The 21,302-nt window shown below is 37.2% G+C and overlaps 1 long non-coding RNA gene across 1 annotated transcript; it reads left to right on the top strand.

Moving 5' to 3' along the window:
- Positions 1-4,011: 4,011 nt before the first annotated feature.
- On the top strand, positions 4,012-15,884 carry LOC116653487. The gene is made up of 3 exons (XR_004307395.1): positions 4,012-4,135; positions 14,310-14,511; positions 14,843-15,884. It is a non-coding gene; the product is annotated as an uncharacterized LOC116653487 (long non-coding RNA).
- Positions 15,885-21,302: the final 5,418 nt, after the last annotated feature.

Raw genomic sequence — 21,302 nt, forward strand, 5'->3', positions numbered from 1 at the left:
AACATGAAAATATAGAAGGTATCTTGCAAAGCAGGTATCTGTGCTCACCATGTTTGCCATGTCTGTGAACTGTCAGTAAACTGACACAAGCATTGTGGAATTAAGCACTCATATCTGAAGATATTCTAAAAATTAATGCTTTTCTACTGCATTAATATGTACATGCTGCACATATTATATATTTACCTCAGATTTAATGGGATACTTGAAAATCTATATTTAACAGAAAAACAGGAATGCAGCACGTTTACTTCAGAGAAACTTTAACTTTTGGGATTCCTTGATTACTGAGTGCTTGATTTTAAAAGCTGTAGTTTGCATCTTTATTAGCGTAATTGGACTATTATTTTAAAAGAAATAATGGTGATAGGTACTTAGGAATATTTTACTATATTTTATATAGGAATATTTAACTATATTTTTACTTTGGCTATGCTATGTAAATGCTTTTCATGGTTCAGCTTGACTGGAGCCAGATCCTTTACTAAACATCTACTTTTCCTAGCCTTTTCTGCAGAACTGTGAAGCTGCCCAAATTTAAACTGGCCTCCTGCTTCAGCTGTTTAGTCTGTAGATTGCTGTACCACAGTGGTTAGACATTTATCATCTAATAGACCACATCTGACTTTAGTGGTCTGATCAATCATTCAGTATCCACTGAGGAACTAAACCAAGACATGAAGTTTGATACAAGATTTGTGAAGGAATAGTTGAAATTAAGGACCTATATGATATAGTTAAGCTGAGCATTCATGACAGCCTTAAGATATTACAAGATAGGATAGGCACCTAAATCCTTTAAGCTCCTCTGGAAACACCATCCTGTATTTACACCACCTGCAGTATTCTTCAGGTTCTACATCTATACAAGAAAATACATAGTGTTCTTTTTCAATATCAAGTAATTATAATGTTATTTGAATATATTATTCAATAGTTAGATATTCCGTGATTCTCCAGTTTATTACAGTAATTAGACAAAACAAAAGATCACACTCATTTTTACACTGTCAGTATTTTTTCTAATGCAGAAGAGGCATTTGTTAGTAGGGAATATGGAGTCTTTGACATTTTGGGTCCCAGTCCTTCAGTGAAGCTAGTCATGCACCTGCTTACTTTGTGCACAAATCATTCTAATGAATTCTAAAGGACTATTCATGTGCATAAAGCTAAGCCTGTGTGTAAAAGCCTTTGCAAGACCAGGCCTAGGTTGTAAGTTTGATAATGACCTGAGACTGATTAAACAGAGAACAAGTAGTCCTTTTTAAATGTTGAGAAGTATAACTCCAGTTCAGCTGCACAGGTATGGGTGATTCTAATAAGCCTCGTATACTCAGAATATTCTAAGCTGAGCAAGAAAAAATGACAGTAGGTATCTCATATATTTCTTGTTTATGTTTTACAATACAACATCTTCTATAAATCTTTTTAACTCTGGTTTTCATCTTAATTACATTATGGCAATGAATTCCATTTGAATCACTGTATTGCAAGACACCAAGAGCTTCTATATTTGAAATTCATATAAACATATGTATGTATTACATATTTGTGCTCTTTCAAACTTCTTTTTGCTGAGGAAAAGACAAGACATCAACACTGTTTCATATGAAATGAGCTTTCCATGTTTGGTAGTTCTCACAGTGCCATATTCTAGCTTCTCCTGTAAGTACTTTATGTTGCACTGCAGCATTTTATGTTCTCTGAGGCAGCACAGTGGGAGCCTCCCAACCACCCAATAATATTAGTTCTGTGAGGTGCTTGCATCTGTAACTTTGATAGAGTTTGATAACATTTCTCATGCATTTGACATTAAATGTGCAAACAGCACTGCTATAATGACTGCTTTGTGTTTTTAACCTGGTATGAAAAATCAAAGAGATTACATAAATGTAAATTAAATTCTTGCCCAATGCTATAGATTTTGTCATTTAATATGCTGAGTGTATAAAAGAGATGTGATATCAGAAAAGAGAAACATTTCCTTTTGCATAAAACTAACTGTGATTGTTGCCTGATCCTGATCTATTCCCTGCTAAACTGTCACTCTACTTGGTGACCTTTAGGTAACATCAGCTGTGAAATGTCACCTGTTTGTTGCACTCACTGATTCTAGTTTATTAGGAAGAAGATGATGTTGAGATGAAGATGGAAAAAAATGGGGAAAGAGCCTTTGTTTTGCAGCTTAATCAACTATTTGTCACACTAGACCGGCCCACCACAAATTTCCTGTTTTCTCAGTTACAGGATGAATTTAATAATCTCAATTGGGTGAAGAAGTGAGCAGATTGGGCAAGGAAAATTCATACCAAAGTTGCTGTGGGTGAAAGTGACAGTCCTGGGACCACCACTGCTGATTTTGTTCTAGCTATTGGACTTAGGGACATGACAGACCTTTTGCTCACTTTCATGCAATAAAGAGATTGACGAAGACACCTCTATAAGGTGCAGTGCTCCCTTGCAACTCTTTAATTATTCTTATTAATTAAACAAAGAAAAATATATGGAGTTGGAGAGTATTTTGCTGTTTTATAATTTAGCAATTCATGCTGAAGTTTCCTTTATGTTCTTTCTGTTCTTATGCAGGCAGCCTAGAAGATGGACGTTTGACAGGCCACAATAGACTGCTCCTTTCCCAGGTATCTCCTGCTTGTTTCCTTTATCTGTGAATAGGAAATGGCTTAAAGGCACCTGTGTTATGAAGGTCCCAGGGGCAGCTGCCTGACTAGTGAATGCCTGATTATGTGTTAACATGCTTTGTCAGATATTGGCAGAATCTGTTCTCTTCTTTTGCCTTTTCAGTGAGGGTACCATTGACAGACTGGCTACCCATTTATAGAAATGTTGTCCATCAAACTGTGAGGAAGGACAATGGTGTTTTTCTGTGGCCAGTGACTGTGGGAAACTTTTCTTTGGCTATTCAGGCAATTTTTGTAGCTTGCTCTGAAGAGGAGAGACTGATGAGTGCAAAAAGTACAATTAAGCAAAGCCAGACTTCAATTGAAGGCTGTAGTGTAGTCTGCTGTTCTCATTTTTTTTATTTGGAAAAAAAATCTATGGGTTTTCACGTTGCTGTGTGGCATTCAGCGGGGGGCTATTACAATCCTAACTTTTTTTTCTAGACCACCTAATTCTAAGTAAAAATTAAATGTAATGAGAGCCACTTGGAGTTCTGAATATTTTAAAGCATAATTCCCACAGAAGGGTTTCGACCTAAACTGCAGAGAGCATCAGTTGGCTAATTATAGCTGCATTTTATATTACAGCAGGTGTCAGATGCAGTCATCTCAATAAAGTCCACATAATACTCTGGAAAATAACAAAAGCTTTTCTTTGAATGTGGGTACTAATTTCTGCTAGGTGTCATATGAGCTCTGATACTTCTTATTGGCATTAACAAGAGCACTGCAGCACTCATGCATGCTTTTTGCTTAGGTTGAATTGATACTGTGAAGCACTTGCTAGTCAGCCTTGGCAGATGTCAGTAGTTAATACTAGTGCTGCAGAGGTGGGTATATAATGCAAAAAAACATATGTAAATACTTCTAGATGATGGGCTGGCTTTGAGAATGAGTATGATCTATGCACCAGCTTACTTAGTAAAAGCTAAATAGACAGCAACAGGATAACTGCTTTTTCTTCAGTTTCTATCTTAAGTAATCTACAAGGGCAGATAAGAAGGCAGTAAACTGGGTGAACAAGAGTTTATGAGCACTTAATGATTTCATACCAATTTCCCAATTCTATGTATACAGCAAGTTTGAGTTCCCGAAGTGCTGGGTGAGAAAGGTCTTTCCTAAGACCTGCAACTGAGATTCACTAGAGATTTTATCTTCAGAACAACTTGCATGTGAAGAAACGACAATCTTTAGGCATTTGATGATCACCTGACTTTTTAATTAAAAGATTTTTTTCAGTGATTTCAAGAGGACTGTGCTTTTAAATATTCATTATTCACTAAAGTAAATACTGAAGTGGGTAGCTTGCACAGAAACCCTTGAATACCAGGAATTGTGATGACACTGATGTGGAATTGCAGGCACAATGGGTGTGGTGGAAGCTTGCCCAGCTGATTGTGCTTGGCCTAACATGCAAAAGAGGCACATCTCAGTCTTGTCTGATACTGCAAGAAATGGTAAGATAGGAGAAGTCTCAGAACAGAACTGTGGAGTTGGATTGTATGAGACTTGCTACTTCTGAAGGAGGCAGGATATGCCTGGTTCAATAACGGACTAGGAGAAGGGTTTCATCAAATAATAATAACAGAATTACAAGGGTTGGCAGGGATCATCTAGTCCAACGCTCTGCTAAAGGAGGTTCTCTAGAGTAGGTTACACAGAAAAGTATTCAGGTGACTTTTGAATGCCCCTGGAAAAGGAAATTCCACAGCCTCCCTGGGCAGTTTCTTTGAGTGCTCTTTAATCCTCATAGTAGTTTTTCCTCATGTTCATAAAAAACTTCCTCTGTTCCATTATATGGCTATTGCCCATTGTCCTGCTTTTGGGAACACTGAAAAGAGCCTGTCCCCTCCACTTGACTCCTGCCCATTAGATATTTATAACCATTGATAAGATCCCCCACTCGGTTTTCTCTAGGCTGGACAGTCCAATGTCCCTCAGCCTTTCCTCATAAGGAAGATAATCCAGGACCCTAAATCATCTTTGTGGCTCTCCACTGGATTCCTTCTAGGAGATTCCCTGTCTTTTTTGAACTGAGGAGTCCAGAACTGGACACAGTATTTTAAATGTGGCCTCACCAGTGCAGAGCAGAAGGGGAGGATCACCTCCTTCAACATTCTAGCCATGTTCTTCTTTATGCCCCCCAGCATACCACTGGCTTTTTTGGCCACAAGGGCACACTGCTGGCTCATGGCCAACCTGTTTTCCACCAGAACACTCAGGTCCTTCTCTGCAGAGCTCCTCTCCAGCAGGTCAACCTCTAACCTGTACTGATGTATGCGGTTATTCCTCCCCAGGTGAAGGACTTTGTACTTGCCATTTTTGAACCTCCTAAGGTTCCTCTCCATACAGCCCATCCAGGTTAATGCCAAATTCCCAGCTGCTCATGTATGAGGAATGCAGAGGTTTTAGAAGTAGTGAACACAATGAAATAAATATTTTATTTTTAAGATATAATGAACAGCCAACTAAACAAAGGGAAGCCACAAGTTCCAGTGACTTATCTCAGCAACTTCATAAGAAAAAACTGCCACTGATTATGAAATATGATTTAGTATTTTTAAGAACAACAGAATAGTTTAAATGGTGATATTACATCATTGCATACCAAATAAAGTAAACACATAGGATATGCCTGCTTTTCTTCCAAATACTAGATGCAGTGAGTACTTTATAAAAAATAATTGGAAGCAAAATAAAATCAAGTTATCCATTTAAGAATAAATGCATTTCTAGAATTTCATACATATACTGTTCAAAATCTTTCTAAATATAATTAGAAAAGTAATATATATAACCAATATAGCCTCTAAATCTGGCCAAAAAACAACAGCTGAGATACATAAACCAAATACAGAGCTATGTATAGCTAACCTTGTAATCCCTGGATGATATCTTGGGGGCAGATCAGAGGGCTATGAGAGACCTGCTGTAGCTCTCACACATAAGTTCACCTCTATGAAAAAGACGTATTAAAAGGGCCGAGAGCAAAAGTCCAATTGTAAAAGCTCAAGGCATGATTGTCACTATATAAGGGAATTTACTAATTTACTCAATTTATCCCACATAGCCTGCCTCTGAAACTTACTCATATTGAGTACAGCCCAGCCCAACTTGGAAAGCTTTGAGGAGTTCTATGAAACATAGGGAAAGTAAGCAAGAAGTAGATTTAACTGCAGGAATTTTCAATGTAGTCATACTCTGGTTGTCTCCCTTTTAGCCCAAAAAGTACAAGGAGATCACTGATATAATACATTGCTTTGCATTATTTCTTTTCACTTTATTAAATCTAAGTTGTTTATATGTGTTCCTATGTGTTTGATAAGAGCTGGGTATTAAAGGATAAAGCCTCTTTCTGTCAGTAGATTTTGTTTTTCATTCTAGGTAGAGAGGGTAAGAGGTAGTTATCAGCAAGTAGAGATGCTGTTGTAAGAAGTTACTCCCAACAGTGTCACACAGAATCATTGTCTGCAAATTACAAAATCCTAATGTCTTCTCCATGTAATGTCCGAGAAGATTCTTTGGAAGCAGGCGTCTGACAGACAGTTCCTATTGTAATGATGATTACTGCCCTATACATAACAAGAGTTTTAGGTGTGTGTAAATCTCAATTATTCTAGAAAGGTGAATGAGTCCAGGCTAATTCTGTATATCACCTACTGTGAAAATTGCTCTGGTGGCAAGCAAAATCAACTACTCCGTGACCTACAGTTCTTGATATTAGAGACTATATGAAATTTACTGTATTCTCCTTTCTCCACAGTTATTGCTCCCACTTCTCCATTTTTACTCTAAGATTATGGGTATGTGATTGCACAATACAGGCAGCACAGACAGCAGCTGAAGGTCTGTGTCTGCCAGGTGTCTGCACAACAGCTGACTCAATATAAACAGCTGAGCATAGCTCAGTTTCTGAAATAAATGCACATCACCTTTTCTCTAAATCAGGGCCTTGCATAACTTTTGGAAGTACCTCTGGCAAATTTTAGTGTCAAGTACACAGTACTTTGGCAGGTGGAAGTCTTGCTTTGAATTCATTGTAAATGCTTGTAAGGCTGAAATACTTTCTGCATTTGCTATTGTGGGATACAAAGAACGTACTTAGTGAAGTAGAACATGAGAAAGTTTAGTTCTCAGAATTTAATAAATATAATAAATCACCTATTCCCAAATAAAGTTCTCAGGCTTTCAAAAAGGCTGTAGAAAGAGAGGAAGATTGCTCTTTGGAGCCAAGGAGGAGGTTACGTGGTACTTTGATAACTAGGAGAGGAGAATTGGTTCTTGTAGTGCGGCACTGGACGATGTCATTCTGGTCTCAGGAGTTGCTTTCCTCTCAATGAGGTTCAGGTACATCCAGCAGCTCCTTTCTGACTGTTGAGACTTACATATCAAATGTAGTGGCTAGAGAAGTGGTGTAACGCAACATATTCACCATCTCCTGAGAGTAACAGAAGTAGATATAGTTTTCAGTAGATAGTGTAGGTGTATGCCAGTAGACAGTACAGATAAAGGCTCTTCCAGATTGGTCCTGCTGTGTAAACATACACAAAAGAAGGGACAATAAGAACGTTGTTTGTAGAGGGAAAGAAATCTGATGAAGAAAGGGACCAAGTGGTGGATCATATAAGAATGAGTTCAGGAGAATATTGCAACTTATAGACCTAAGAACTTCAGTTTGCTTAGGGAACAGCTATAGGTAGGAAACATGAGAGGAAGTTCTGGGCACAGTGATAATTTTGAATGATAAAGTTAGCAGACCAGAAATGAAGAAAATGCTTCATGTCTGAGAAGTCAGTGTTGTTCTCCAATAGTTTTATACGCAGCATGTTTTATTGTCTGCATGAAAAGTTGCTGATTACAATGCTATAGATCCAAAAAGACTGGGGAATTTGGGGAAGTTGTTCTCTCGAGCAGCTTCAGAGGATCAACTTACAGAAAGGAGTAGGTGGTGGAAAGTGTGAAAAAAGAAGCATGTGAAAAAGAAATGAAAATTTCCAGAGTTCTGTAGATCATCACAGCTATCAGGGAGATTGTTTGCGCATAAAAGCATGGCAAGAACCCAGTAATGTTGGTAGTGATATATATGTGTGTGTGTGTGTATATATATATAGCCATTCCTAATGACTTTTATTTTTGAGACACAGGGACTTAGCTTAGCTTATATAATGCTGCTAAGAAGTGACCTACAGAGTATGGAAGAATTTTATCCATCAGTCCGTGCCAGTGAGAGTGAAGCTATGGCGCTTATTGTTCTGTGTGAAAGCTGCATCTTCCACGGTAGCTCATTTCTTGCATTAAAGCAGAAAATAAGGATTTTTACATAAATTAAAACATTTAAAATTATGTCTGTGAACATAGTTTCATTTTATTTCAGCTGTGGTATGAAAGACCACGAAATATCTTAATCTATCCTTTCATTAAATCGTGCTATCTTTAAATATGTTTCAAGGAAAGTCGGGAACTTGAGGTATAAAAAAGGTATACAAATATTTTGCAAGAAATAGGTGTGTGAAGGTTCAAACAATCATCCAAGGTCAGAGTACTTGAAGTGACAGACTGTTAAATTATTATGATCTTAAAATTAATTACTGTAATACTTTGGAGAATACATTTGTAATGCTTCAGAGAATACATTTTTCATAATATAGAACATAATTTATAATTTCTTTTATGGCTATCAAGGTCATTTAGTGACAGAACGCAAAATCTTATTTTTCTCTCTCAGATACCATCAAGTGCATAAATTCTAAACCTAATATAGAAAGACATTTTAAAAATTAAAATTTGTTAATGAAGATTTTATGTCTTTGCCCAATACCATACAATAATTTTTTTTAATCTTTTAAACAGAATTTAACGGGCTCAGGCTGGCTTTATTCCACTAATATAAGCCATTTCCAGAAGTGTATTGCCTATGTCTTAAATACCATGCACACACAAGTACCCTAGCATTCCTTGAAAATGAATTTTAAATTCACATTTATTGTAAGTGCTTTGGGACAAGAACCATCTTTTGTTATTGAACAATGGAAATAGGATCTCAGTCCATAATTGGGGCTCCTAAGCACTGTGGATTCTTTTGCCAATGTTTCTCATTCTCTTTCTCCCTCTCTTTGTCCCTCTGCAGATTATACCAGTGTTTACAAAGGTTGGGATCCCCTGCATCCTCATCAGTCTTTAAATTTGCCCAAGAATAAAATTCAGTTTAGTGCAGCATGCTACACAAAGATAAAGCAGTGACAGATTCTGACACACTTGTGCTTTTCAAAGCTAGAGAAGCGGATTCCACATATAAACCCTATCTCCTAAAAGTGTCCAAAGTGAAATTATACCAGTCTTGGTATAGAAAATAGGAGCTGGATATACATATAGCTATGTATGAAGTACATAGTGATGTACTTCAGCAATCTCTTATATACTGTAACTAGAAAATGCTCTAATAGCCTAATTTCCAATTTTTAACTTTTGAAACTTTCAGAAAAATCTCACTTCTTTGTTAATCCAAAGTTGTCATTTGTGTCCTTGGTGACATTCAGTCTTTTTCACGTGTATGGTCTTTTTATGATTATTGTTTAAAACTTTAATACTGGATAAGAAAATGTATTTCTGAATGCTTACTTTTATGATTGTATTACCTGAATAGACATATACACATAAGTTATATGCTAATCACTGGATTACTAAACTTTAATAGTCAATTTATACATGACATATGTGTGACCTATCAATTTATTTTTTTTCTAAAATGAGTGCAGTTAGTTAAACATTGGTAATTATTTGTATTTTATTCAGGGACAGTGATTCTATAAAACTAGAAATAAATGTGAAATTATCAAAAAATATACATAGGGCCACACAAAATGGGCGATACTGACAAAACGTAAGTCTCATTTTAAGGTCTGATATTTTAGCTGGTAGTTAAAATGCATCTTGCCACTGAAAGAGCACTGTGGCCATAATGCTTATTCCCCAGGAATGAGTGGTACAGCAACAACTATTCTGTCACAGGTTCTTAGGTTGTTTGTATAGTATAAAGGCAGTAGAAAATATTGCAATTATCTAGTTGGACTTCCCACTTGAGGTAGATCTAAGAAGCTACTGAAATTAATCCCTTCTGAAATTAGAGCCTGTTTCAGAAAGTGTTGCTCTAGACATGAAAAATCTACCAAAATTCTAAATATTACACTTGAAACTATTTCCACCCCCCATTGCCTCATGATCAGGGATACTTTCTGCTAAATCTATTTGCCCAAATCATCATCACAGAATTATTCCAGGGACTTTTAAAGGTCACCTGGCCCAACTCCTCTGAAATGAATAGGCACACCTACAGCTAGATGAGGAGCTCAAAGGCCCATCCAACCTGACCTTGAATATCTCCACAGATGGGGCATCTACCACCTCTCTGGGAAACCTGCTCCAGTGCCTCCCCACCTTTATTAAAAAAAAAAAAAAAAAAAAAAAAGCCAAAACATTTTTGTGTATACAATGTAAATTCTTTTAATCTGAAACCATTTAGGATTCTATTCTCTATAAATCATTTCAGCACCCACCCATGTAATTCCACTTACTCTAACGATAAGTTTTCAGTATCTGCATAGATTTGTATATTATTATATATTAAGTACTCTCTGGGAACTTAAATAATGTGGTTTTGGATAGCCTGATCTTAGTATTACTATTCTTACTAATACATATAAAATGCAAATACAAAGCCCTATCATTAATACCCACGTTGTTCTACTCCTCTTTGTTTCAGAAAAAAATGAAGTTTTCCTCTTAAAAGAAATATTTCTTTCATTCCTTTACCAAAATCATAATACTGTATATTTAGCATTGATTTGAGATCTTCCTGAATACTCTAAAAAGGAAAACAAAATGTATGCTATTTGTTACTCTGATTATGTATAACTTTAAATAAATCCAGTATGTAGTGAAGCATGACCTTCCATTCCTGAGATAACATTGGTTATCCTTCATCAAGCTGTGCTTTTCTAAATGGTGCCCATTTAATCTCCAAAAATGCTTTTTGAGATTCTCTCCTCCCAAAAGGCATCCAAACTAAATGGTCTATAATTTTCTGAAGTGTTCCTAGAGTCTATCTTCAATAGTGACATTACGTTGCCCTTTTCCCAGCCATTAGGTCTTATTCTGAATAGAATGATTTTGTAAATTGTCTGCAAAATAATAACACCTGTACTTTTAAGAAGCAACACTGAATATTGGTAACTATTTACTAGCGGAATGTTGTTATTAAATATCACTCTATTGTCATACTATATTATAGATGAATTACTCATTTCCTTTTCCTCATACAGTATCCACTATGTTTCATCTCAAAAATTCTCACTTGAAGTATTTGCTAAAAACGCCTATTTGTATGTTGTATCTGGTTGCATGTAGTTATTTATAGTAATTGTACTTAAAAAGAAGTATTGTTTTACAAACAGGAAAAGAGTTATATTGCTTTGTTTAATACACTGGCTTATAAATTAAAAGACAGCCTTCACAGAGAAGATTTAAAGAGGAAATCATTTCCTTGCTACTTAATATATAATTAATTAATTCCATTTGAAGCATTTCAAAATTAGACTAAATTTTAAAAAGGATCTGAAAATCTAGGTATAAGAGACGCATACAAAGATATTGCATAGAAATATAGGTATTACAAATGCTTCCAGTTCACCTGTAGATGACAAGACCAGTATGCGATAGCTACCTAGGCCAAAACCAAAACTAGCTAACACAGGCCATGAAGAGTCATATCTTTTTCAAATACACTAGAATTCTTCTTAGGAATGCTGTTATTTATTCATACCAGATGATATACCAGAATAGGATTTTAAGCCTATCTTTCCTATCACTGTCCAAACAGCAGCTACTGCCACACAGAACTGACATTTGAAACGTTGCAAGAGAAAAAATTACTTGATACTGCATAACAAAGAATACAAGATAATGGTAAAATACCAGTTATGAACAGTCACTATGAAACCACTGCTGAGAGCTGCAGAGTCAGTGCTGACTGCCTGACCATAGGTATACTCCTGTCTGTTCCAAACACAACGCAAAATATTTTTTGTTCAACTGCTTTCCATGAAAATGAGGCATTCTGCACATGTGATCAATTACTACCACCCAGTTAATGCTTAATACTTTGCTAAGAAATTATGATGTCTAAGCCTTCTATTTTGGTTGTGATTTTTGTGAGGTTTTTGGTGGTTTGTTCAATATATTTCTCCAGCACTTCATTTGCAATACAAATTTTTCATTTTAAATAATTCATACTTAATTACAGTAGTTGTCAGCTTATGTGGTCCTTTTCATTCTTGAAATGCTTTAGAAACATTAACTCCCACAAAGTTTTGAGAAGCAATTAAGTATTAATGTTCCATTTTTACAAACAAAAAAACAGAGGTTGGGAAAGCATTTCTGAATATCAACTATGAAATTAGGCACTGACTAGATAGATAGAAGAGGCACTGTAGAAATTTGCATATCCAGAATGGAAACTTTTGGCCTAGTAGCTAAATTCTTAAACAATCTCAGATATCAAGATACTGAGCATTACTAATTTTTAGATATCTGTAACCCAGTCCACAGGTGGGTAGTGACCACCCAACTACTAATAAACAGGTTAAGCTTATTACCTCAAAACAATGCAGCAAGCAAGAGGCTGCATAAACTTATAAATATATGCCCTAAGTGTCTATCTATAATGATACTTAGGGTTCACCTTGAAGTTACTATCAAACAGTTTGAGCCACACAAGACAGTATTTCCTGCTTCCACGCCATTTGTTGTAAAACTAAGCTGTTTGCACTACATTTCTTTTTCACGAGCAGTGAAGAAAGAAATATCTCAAGTTTCCTTGTACAATGCTGCTGTGAATCCTTTAGTATTTTTCTAAAGTACCTTCCATTTTCTAAATAGGAGGATGTACAGAAGAGTTGGAAGTAAGGAGTGGCAAACTGATGCATTCCTGGTGAGACTGTATCTTCCAATGTGAATTTCTGAGTTGGTGGAGAGAAAGATTGCAAAGTACTGTTGTCAGTGAGTTTTGCACTGTGAACTTTGACATTTTCCAATACTGAATTGTATGGCTATTTATCATGTTTATGTATTCACAAGTCCTAAAAATGTGGGTACAGAATTGAGGATATTTAAAACTGAATCCTAGCTATTGGCATGACTAGAGGCTTATCCAAAGTCACAGAGTGAAGCTGGTGCCACAGCTACAGTCAGACAGTAGGTTTTCTACATCTATCCCAGACCACTGCGCCTTAGTTCTCCAAAAGTCTAAATCATAAAATCATAGATCATAGAATCATTATGGTTGGAAAAGACCTCTAAGATAATCTAGTCCAAATGTCAACCCATCACCACCCTTCTAACTCAGCACCCACTAACCTATTTCCTTAGTGCCGCATCTACACGGTTCTTGAACACCCCCATGGACAGTGACTCCACCACCTCTCTGGGCAGCCTGTTCCAGTATCTCACCACACTTTCAGAGATTTTCCTATTATCCAACTCAAACCTCCCCTGGCGCAACTTGTAGCCCTTCCCTCTTTTCCTATCAAAACATAAAAGTTCAGTGTTGCATCCAGTGTTTTTTTAAAAAAAAGCAAATAACAATGACAGAGGAGGAAACTGGTGTGCAAATTGTTAAGATCCATTTATATACATACTATTAGCAAAGGATTACATGCATCGATGAATCAGCAATTTTAATCAGATGAAAATACTTTTGAGCACAGTTCCAGTATGATGAATATGCTAGAGTTGTAGATCACCAGGAAGAAGATTAATATTCTGTGTATAATTATACACATTTCTTCTCAATTCTTTTTTAGAAGATAGCAACTGGAATTTAAAGCAACAGTCATTCCATGAATGCACTTCACATAACCACAAAGAAAATGTACAAGGAAGCAAACCTCCCACCTGCCAGCTTCCAACATCTCTTTACAAGACATTTTGTGCTTGGTTTCCTGTTTACTCTCATCATGTTCCCCCAAGCCTGGTCCTATTGCCCCCCCTTTAGCATCCTGCTTCTGTTCTCTTTCAAGCATGGAGAGGCTCCTGTCCTGTGGCAGATAAGTGAAGTGCATGAATGTCATCCTTGCTGGCAGTGGTCTCACCTCTGTTCCTTAGACAAATATCTTTTTGTAGCTGTGTCATGACCCTTTACAATAAATGTTTCTGTGGGTCCATTTGTAAAGAGGCACGCACTGAAATGAATATATCATTTGCAGACTTTCTGAGAGTGTGTCTCTTCAGAATATTTGATGCCTTCCTCTTTCTTCAGTGGGTAAAAAAAAAAATCTACTTTCTTTTGTGTAACTATGAACTGTCCATGCCTAGATAGCTAGGAAATTTTGGCCTTGTTTGAAAACTTCATCAGCATTTTCTCCAGCTTACCTGTATATTATGTTGACCAAAGAGTTGAGATCCGCATAGCTGCAGCTCTCTCAAGTAATATGGTCTCTTCCATCCAATTTCTGAAAAAAAAAATAAAGAAAGAAGCATATGAGTTTTATACTGGGATGAGAAGCTGCTTTGTATCTTCCTCAGCTGTTTGACATAATTAAGATTAAACATTTGTGTGTGCGCTATGTTTTTCCACAGAGACTCGGGACATCTGAGGCAGGGTGGAAACTGTGGCTCAGACCAAGCACCTGTTTTTGCAGGATGGTGTGAACTTGGGATTGCGTAGCCCATTCAGATCTCCATAGTACCCCGAATGCTAGGTGCACTGAGATTCCCTGCTTGCTATCAGCTGAAGAGCTCCAAGTCCCTGTGGACTGTCAATGGCTAGGCAGTGCATCCAGTGAGTAAGGACACCCCCTGGGATGCTGAAGCAAGATAACATAGATGTAATTGTTTCTGTTTCTGTAGGTCAGTGGTCATTAATTTGCATTCATTGACTGCTTGATATTGTCAAAGGTCTACAACATAGCAATCTCAATAATGCAAGAACAGCAGCCAGTCCTATTTTAAAGAACTAATTGGATGACTCATCCTAAACATCAATTAGCACGATCAAGTCCTTAGCAATGATTTTTGAAGCATTATTGTTAATTTTCCTGTTGGATTTTTATAGCTGTCATCTGTTGCTATCAGACTGTGTTAATGTGATACACAGTGTGCTCTCTTTGTAGGACCAAAATGAGAAAAACATTTCCATACTGCACACTGATAGTGACTAATTGCCTGTGCTGAGGAGAACTACATTCTGTGCTGAAGAAGTATTTAAACACATAAAGTGGCACCAAATTATGTCAGGTAAAACTGAAATAAATTCCACTGCTTCTAATAAAAGACCTGGCTTCTGTTGGGGATCTTGTGGGTCACTGGGCTGTAGTTGTTTGCCATACCCCTGCATGGTAGCCATCCAGATGGTGGGCTTTTTATTTTTCTTCTCAGAGTACAAGTCCTTCTGGCATTAGTTACAACTGTAAAGGGATATACACCAACAGGAACAATTACTTAAGAAAGGAAATTAGTAAACAGGTTGGACTGGAATATGTCAGGAAGTGTGTGGGGGAGAAGACTGAATGCTCTATGTTATAACTGCAAGGCCTGGGAATATGTATCTACCCTCTGCTTCAGCCATGGGATGTAGCATCTGCTCACCTGTTCACATGTGGTATCCCACATAGCCCAGTGAGCAATCATTGTTAGCTTTGTTTTGCAAAGCAGAAATTACATGTTTAATTCAGTGTGAAGATTCTGAGATAAAAGCAGATTCCTTTTGATCTCTAATGGATCAGAAATAAGTGCCTAAACTTTGAAGAACAAGGGCACTTTGTACCAGCTAGTTTGGGCATCTCTCTCTTACCATCTGCTATGAAGCCCATTTTGAGATGAGTTTAGCCCAAAAGGTGCTTAAAAGCTTGGCACTGCAAGAGCTGCATATCTGTGGTTTTAGTTTCTGAGCCAAAATCCTCCTTTTTGATTGCCTAAATATGCTTAGTGCCTCTAAAAATCAGGTCACGTACTAACTTCTTATATATGAATATGGCATCTGCAGCCTTTACCAACAACAAGTTTCTATTTTCTTCCATCTCATTGATAAAGATATTGAATAGCACAGAACTAAGAATAGATCAATGTGGAACCCCATTATATAATGATGCCCTCCATGCAATTACTTTTTAGCTGTATCAGCAGTTTCAGGCCAGTTAAAATGTACTACATAGATTTTTGTGTTGTGTCACTTTTAACTAGAAGGTCAGAGTACAAGGTAAAATATCTCAACTCAGTTGTATTATGCAGCTTCCTGTAGCAACAAAGTATTTTCATATAATTAGATTTATTGCTACTTTTCCATGAAGACTCATTCACTGAAATGGATTGTGCTCCTACCTTTGTAAGTTTACTGATTAGTACCAATTCTGTTCTCTATCCCAGAATTTTGTCTGAAGTGAATATAGTGACACTTAGTAACTTAAGTAATTTAGGCTTGTTTAAAAATGTCAGTGCCCTAATATATATTTTCCAGACCACTAAACCTTTGACAGCATTACAGTATTTTTAAGTTGTTCCCTGAATAATAGAAAGAATTAAACCTTGTTTTCTTAGGAGTTTTATCTATCGTTTGTTCTCTGCAGGTCTTCTAAATGTTTCCCAACAGAATTCAGCCACATCCCCCCTCCATACCTCTCTCTTTCCACTGCTTGTGCACACCATCCACTGTCTTTGATCACTGATGCTGTTGTCCCTGTCTCTGGCTCCTTTCTATCTCCTGTATGCCCAGTAAAACAAAAGCTTTGTGTTATCTATATTCTCCTTTCCACGTTCTCTATTTTGTCCTGCCAGCCTGGAGAGAGGCAGCACATCTGTCACAGAAACACTGATGAGCTGGCTAGCACACGTGATTTCTGAATGAGCTGGCTGCTGCTACATGTGGCAGACAATGAATTACCTTCTATGCAATGAACAGAGTCTCTCTCTTCTATCCAGACAGGACTTCTTTTTCCAATTAAATGTGTAGAAAATTAATTGCTACTTCCATCCCTCTGGTAAGTATGACTGCAACTAACCTAAAGGTTGGAAATTGCTTTGAGGTTGGGGGGAAAGGTAGGAAGGAAAAGGAGAGCTAATAGGCAGTTGAAGGGGCAGTCAAGTAGAATTCTTAGAGTTTAAAGGGACACTTAAAGGTCATCTAGTCCAACTCCCCTGCTATGTACAAGGACACCACAGCTAGTTTAGATCGTTCAAGGCCTGATTCAGCCTCCCTTTGGAAGTCTCCAGGGACAGGATATCAACTACCTCTCTGGGTAACCTGTTCCAGTGCCTCACCACCCTCACTGTAAGAGACTTCTTCCTTATATTCAACTGAAATCTACCCTCCTTAAGCTTGAAACTATTTCCCCATGTTCTATCAGAATAGACCCTGCTACAGAGTTTGTCCATTTCTTTTCTATTGCTCCTTTTCGATCTTGAAAGTTTACTATCAGATCTCCTTGAAGCCTTCTCTTCCCCAGGCTGAACAGCCCCAGCTCTTTCAACCTGTCCTTGTAGGAGAGATGTTCTGTCCCTTGGATTACTTTCATGGTCCTCCTCTATATGCAATCCAACAGGTTCATGTCTCTCTTGTACTGAGAACTCCACATCTGAATCCAATACTCCAGGTGAAGTCTCACCAGTGCAGTAGAGGGGCAGAATCAACCCCCTGATCTAGGTCATATTTCTTTTGATGCAGCCCAGGATATGGTTGGCTTTCCGGGACAAACATGAACCTCATAATTTATTAAGCTATGCATAAAATTTGACCTTAGATTGCTTCTTTGGTCAGTCATTTCAAAATTGCAGTGTTTGTATTATGCCACCCTTCAGATCCAAACAAGATTTAGCATCACATCCCCTATCCCTGAGGAAACAGGAGGTACTTGGTTAACACTGGACAAGGTATCATCCGGTTTCTTTCTTGTCACCAAAGACAATGGTCAATGGTCACGTATCAGTTCTTAATATCTTTCTACAATAGTGGATTTAATACAAACTTCAAATACATATATACTTTATGCCATAGTGCTGAGATTATGGAAGTCAGTATTTGTTCAGAGGCTTTTACTGAAGATCTGTAGAAAGTAGAAGCTATAACTCATACTGCCAAAGAATGTTCCTGTTAGCACAACTTGTGTAAAACCCCTTCAGCTTGCCCGTACTGTGCCCTTCACTGCCCCAGACTAGGAAAGAGCACTTCACTTAATATACATATAAAAATACTAAACAACATAAATTCTTCAGTGAGAGCTTGAAGCAGCATCCATGCTACAATCACATATCACATTAACATTTGCTGTTATTACTGCTTTGCAGGTGCAACAATCCTTGGTCCTTGCCCCTGTGGGAGAGCAGTGGTTGACTTCTATTTCTTTTTTAACTGTTTACATTTTTACTTCAATCATAGTTTGTCTTATCTCTCCCTCTGCAGGAGGGCAATCATCAGTGAGATTTGCCGCGAATACATTGTGGCTGATGTATCTAATGGAACCTGCACTTATAGCCAGACCTGTCAATAACCCTAGCACCATTACAGTAGATAGCTTTTCACAAGATTGGCTTCTTCTTGCAAAGATTATTCAGTACCATATGCGCAAACAACAGCAGCCATTATTGCCCTTTATTTCCCACCTCTCCTTTCCTTAGACTAGCACATCTCTTTATTATTATTTGACAGCAATGGAGAATAGCCCAATCTTCGCCATTATTTGGTAACAACAATTCTTAGCACTTTTCATGTTCAAAGGGCTTTGCAGTCATTATCTAATTAATCTTCACAACAGCTCTATGAGGCCGATAGGAAAGGTTTAGTCTCAATTTATAGCTAGGGAAACCGAAGCTGTGAGTTGAGCTGCTTGATTTTTCAAAGGTGCTGTGCATTCTCAGCCCCCATTGAAGTTAATGAGAGTGCAGATGGAACAACATCCCTGAACATAAAGGAGCTTATGCAAGCCTGAAGAGGAAACTACCATCAGTACACAGTGGACATTCCTTGGTCCCAGAGTCCTGCACAGGCAGTCTGACTAAGCATCCCTCAGATGCAGGCAATATTTCAATGGCAAGCTGCCCATCACATGTGGCTATTGTTTGTAGATTTTCACAAAGTTTCAGAGAACAGAGGAGTATTTCATAAACCCTGCACTGGGAGTTTCATCCTACAGGAATTTTTTTAAATTTGATTTGAAAAATGCCTTTAACCTGTTAGAAGATGTTACTGTGCAGTGTAGGCACAAGGCTTCAAGCACGTTGATTTGCTTGCAGTTTTATGGATACATTTTACAGGAAACGCACTTATTTTGAAATACTCCCTAAGATTAAGGACCATAGACACAACACATTCACTAATGCGTCCCTAATTCATGGAGGTGTCTGCTTTACCAGTCACTATCAGATACTTAATCAGCAGAGTTGTACAGCATGTAGATATTCAGTAAAAGTACTTAATAAAAATCATTTAGTTCTAAATTACAAGAGTGCACTTAACCCTAAAGATATTAAAACTGATTGTTTGATGTACTGCACTGAGTAGTAGAAATTTAAAAATAAAAGCTTCCTCTACTTCCATCAAGGAGACGAAGTCTTCTATCCTTTATACCACAGTGTCATCATATTATGCTGTGATAAACTAAGCTATTTACGAGTTTAAAGCTGTAAATACGAAGTACTTCAAACCTGATTGGTGACAATAGAAGCAACTGAGTTTTAAAGAAAAGCACAAGCACTGTGTCTGGCTCCCCTTTTATCTGATTCTTGAAGGCCATCTATCTCCACCAGTGTACTTACTGCTCTGGGTATATAAATCCACTCTACAGTCTGATGGGTGGTTCAATGCAGTAGAACATCATAGTAGTTATTTGACATTTTTGGTAATAAGATATAAAACACTTGTCTGCCTTTTGTAAAGCATACAATAAAACAACTCTGTTCACCTCCACATGTGTGGAACAAACCCCCTTCATACAAACACACACATGTCAACAGATCTCATCTATATTTAGATGAGATGCAGCAAGTAAGTTCTTGCCCAGAGTCAGTATTTGAAATCTATCAGGTCACTATGCTGAGTGAGAATAGCTTGAAATAATTGAGTTTTAATTTTATCTTACTATATCAAATACCCAAATGCCTGTATATCCAGTTTTAACAAGATGGTGGTTTAATACAAAGAAAATGAGGAGAGCTTTTTCTGAAATGGATGCAGGGATATTAATACAGGTGATGTTTAAACATGTTTACAATGTAAAATAGCAAAGCTGGATGGAGTAACACCTGTTTACCACCAGAAATCATAAGAAATTTTAATCTAAAGTTTGTCAGAATATTGTTAAATTGATAAATTCACAAACATAGAATGCTAAAATTATTGGGTACAATGTATATGTATATGTAATGTTCACTTAAACAGAATAAGAGTTGCAGTGTAAAGATTACCCTTAGATTACGGAAAAATAGCAATTAGACTTCCACAAGAAATTCACTACACCAGTTTTCTAGAAAGCCACTAGGTGGAAGTTGTTTTCCTACTGAGCAACCTCATTTGCTCATAAAGGCCATTGCTTTGTAATGCGGTAAACAAGGCACTTTTCTTCTATATCATCCATGCTGGATCTTCAAGAAAATGCTAAGCTTGAAAACTTGTCATATACAGAAATTCTGGATCATAAAGCCAGAACTGATCTTTACCAAGTACTATGCAAAAATTATTCTACTAACAGTAGTGCAATTGAACTAATAAAACTTTTACTGCAGTAGGAAGAATCAGGCACAAGACAGGGCAAATACTTGTAAAAGTAATGATGGAGAAAGAAAGTAAGCGCAATAATTAAGCATAATTAAATCTAAACAGATATTTGAAGGTCTGGATAAAACCAAGGAAAGTACAAAGGGTACAGCTCTTCAGTCAAAAGTGTTTCCAGCTGAAGTATACATTTGAGATGAATCTTCTATTTAATAAAATTATCCTTGCAGCACCAGTTTTCCAGAAGTTTTCCCAGCTTCACTTTCTGTTTTTGGGCTGTTTTTTGTTTGTTTTTAATTTGACAGTAGAAAATGCACTTTGCAGTTAAATTTGCATTTTTACTGGGCATTCTTCAACTGTGTTTGTAACAGAGTGGAAAGGAGCACAACCTAGCATTAGTTGCTGAAATTCTTCCATCCTATAGAGATATCCATAGTCTCCACAATACAAGGGGTGGGAACTGGTATTTGCTGAATTTGCCATTTTATTTCTAGTAACCTTAATTTCTCTAGCAATGGAGGATTCCGACCTGATCCTATGTCAGAGGGTACCAACAGCAACAGGCCGAATTCACAGTATGCACTATAGATCTTTCTTTTCCCAGTGTAGACTTTACTGAGGAAGAGGGTGGTAGGTATATCACTAGTAATTGACATACCTTGAGGTTCCTTTCAGAATGAAAACTCTTTTGATTCTTCTTATTTTTTTATCTGAGACACTTAACAAGGACCATGAAGACTCACAGAATACCACCAACTTTGTGTGGTCTCCAGAAGAGAAAGAAAAAATTCTGATTGCTATCATAAGGTAGAATGATACAAAGATGATAACAGATGTTCAAGAGGTTATTTATAAGGAAAAACTCACCAAGA

Source organism: Coturnix japonica, chromosome 5, assembly GCF_001577835.2.
Source record: "Coturnix japonica isolate 7356 chromosome 5, Coturnix japonica 2.1, whole genome shotgun sequence".
Classification (NCBI taxonomy): Eukaryota; Metazoa; Chordata; class Aves; order Galliformes; family Phasianidae; genus Coturnix; species Coturnix japonica.